General features: G+C 53.4%; 1 long non-coding RNA gene across 1 annotated transcript in view; it reads right to left on the bottom strand.

Annotated features, from left to right (window-relative positions):
* Positions 1-93: 93 nt before the first annotated feature.
* LOC108446096 overlaps positions 94-2,885 on the bottom strand; it is a 3,751-nt gene continuing 959 nt past the window's right edge. Inside the window, exon 2 of the long non-coding RNA XR_001861197.1 lies at positions 94-162. This is a non-coding gene — a long non-coding RNA (uncharacterized LOC108446096). The remainder of the gene's footprint in view (positions 163-2,885) is intronic.

The raw sequence follows: 2,885 nt of genomic DNA, 5'->3' as shown, positions 1-2,885 counted from the left end.
CCAAATTTTGGGGACCCCCCCCACTCCTTTTCCCCCCAAATTTTGGGGTCGCCCCCCTCCTTTTACCCCCCAAATTTCGGGGTCCCCCCTCACCAGGATGTGGCTGCCGTCCTGCGAGCGCCCCGAGTACAGCATGGTGGTGGGGGTCAGGCGCACCGAGGGCTGGATTTGGGGCAAAAAGAGGCGATTTTGGGGTCCCCCCAAATCCGGATGGGGGGTCCCCAAATTCCTCCCAAAATCCCCCCAAAATGGCCCCAAAATCCCCCTAAAAATGGCAAAAAAAACCCTCAAAAATGGCCCCAAAAGGCCCCTAAAATGGCCCCAAAATCCCTCCCAGGGACCCCCAAAAATGGACCCAAAATCCCCCTAAAATGGACCCAAAAATTGACCCCAAAATGGCCCCAAAATCCCTTCCAGAGACCCCCAAAAACGGCCCCAAAATGGACCCAAAAATTGACCCCAAAATGGCCACAAAATGGACCCAAAAATTGACCCAAAAATGGCCCCAAAATCCCTCCCAAGGACCCCAAAAAAGGCCCCAAAATGGACCCAAAAATTGACCCCAAAATAGCCCCAAAATCCCTCCCAGGGACCCCCAAAAATGGCCCAAAATCCCCCCAAAAATGGCACAAAAATCTCTCAAAATGGCCCCAAAATTCCCCCAAAAATGGCCCCAAAAACCCCCAAAATGGGCCCAAAAACTGACCCCAAAATGGCCCCAAAATCCCTCCCAGGGACCCCCAAAAGTGGCCCCAAAATAGCCCCAAAATGGACCCAAAAAATGGCCCCAAAAACCCCCAAAGTGGACCCAAAAACTGACCCCAAAATGGCCCCAAAATCCCTCCCAAGGACCCCCAAAAGTGACCCCAAAATGGCCCAAAAATTGATCCCAAAATGGCCCCAAAATCCCTCCCAGAGACCCCCAAAAATGGCTCAAACATTGACCCCAAAACTTCCTCAAAATTCCTCCCAGGGACCCCCAAAAATGGCCCCAAAATGGCCCCAAAAATCACCCCCAAATCCCCCAGAATGGCCCCAAAATGCCCCAAGAATGAATCCAAAAATTGACCCCAAAATCCCTCCCAGGGACTCCCAAAAATGGCCCCAAAATGGCTCAAAAATTGACCCCAAAATGGCCCCAGAACCCCTCCCAGGGACCCCCTAAAATGGCCCCAAAATGGCCCCAAAATCCCTCCCAAGGACCCCCAAAAATGGCCCCAAAATGACCCAAAAATTGACCCCAAAATGGCCCCAGAACCCCTCCCAGGGACCCCCTAAAATGGCCCCAAAATGGCCCCAAAATCCCTCCCAAGGACCCCCAAAAATGGCCCCAAAATGACCCAAAAATTGACCCCAAAATGGCCCCAGAACCCCTCCCAGGGACCCCCTAAAATGGCCCCAAAATGGCCCCAAAATCCCTCCCAAGGACCCCCAAAAATGGCCCCAAAATGACCCAAAAATTGACCCCAAAATGGCCCCAGAACCCCTCCCAGGGACCCCCTAAAATGGCCCCAAAATGGCCCCAAAATCCCTCCCAAGGACCCCCAAAAATGGCCCCAAAATGACCCAAAAATTGACCCCAAAATGGCCCCAGAACCCCTCCCAGGGACCCCCTAAAATGGCCCCAAAATGGCCCCAAAATCCCTCCCAAGGACCCCCAAAAATGGCCCCAAAATGACCCAAAAATTGACCCCAAAATGGCCCCAGAACCCCTCCCAGGGACCCCCTAAAATGGCCCCAAAATGGCCCCAAAATCCCTCCCAAGGACCCCCAAAAATGGCCCCAAAATGACCCAAAAATTGACCCCAAAATGGCCCCAGAACCCCTCCCAGGGACCCCCTAAAATGGCCCCAAAATGGCCCCAAAATCCCTCCCAAGGACCCCCAAAAATGGCCCCAAAATGACCCAAAAATTGACCCCAAAATGGCCCCAGAACCCCTCCCAGGGACCCCCTAAAATGGCCCCAAAATGGCCCCAAAATCCCTCCCAAGGACCCCCAAAAATGGCCCCAAAATGACCCAAAAATTGACCCCAAAATGGCCCCAGAACCCCTCCCAGGGACCCCCTAAAATGGCCCCAAAATGGCCCCAAAATCCCTCCCAAGGACCCCCAAAAATGGCCCCAAAATGACCCAAAAATTGACCCCAAAATGGCCCCAGAACCCCTCCCAGGGACCCCCTAAAATGGCCCCAAAATGGCCCCAAAATCCCTCCCAAGGACCCCCAAAAATGGCCCCAAAATGACCCAAAAATTGACCCCAAAATGGCCCCAGAACCCCTCCCAGGGACCCCCTAAAATGGCCCCAAAATGGCCCCAAAATCCCTCCCAAGGACCCCCAAAAATGGCCCCAAAATGACCCAAAAATTGACCCCAAAATGGCCCCAGAACCCCTCCCAGGGACCCCCTAAAATGGCCCCAAAATGGCCCCAAAATCCCTCCCAAGGACCCCCAAAAATGGCCCCAAAATGACCCAAAAATTGACCCCAAAATGGCCCCAGAACCCCTCCCAGGGACCCCCTAAAATGGCCCCAAAATGGCCCCAAAATCCCTCCCAAGGACCCCCAAAAATGGCCCCAAAATGACCCAAAAATTGACCCCAAAATGGCCCCAGAACCCCTCCCAGGGACCCCCTAAAATGGCCCCAAAATGGCCGCCAAAATCCCCCCAAAATGACCCCAAAATGCCCCTAAAATAGCCCCAAAATCCCTCCCAGGGACCCCCAAAAATGACCCCAAAACTTCCCCAAAATGGACCCAAAAATTGACCCCAAAATGGCCCCAAAATCCCTTCCAGAGACCCCCAAAAACGGCCCCAAAATGGACCCAAAAATTGACCCCAAAATGGCCACAAAATGGCCCCAAAAATTGAACCCAACATCGCCCCAA

This window comes from Corvus brachyrhynchos, unplaced genomic scaffold, assembly GCF_000691975.1.
Source record: "Corvus brachyrhynchos isolate BGI_N302 unplaced genomic scaffold, ASM69197v1 scaffold644, whole genome shotgun sequence".
NCBI lineage: Eukaryota > Metazoa > Chordata > Aves > Passeriformes > Corvidae > Corvus > Corvus brachyrhynchos.
Note: the sequence above shows the minus strand (reverse complement) of the source record. Positions and strands in the feature narration are given on the sequence as shown.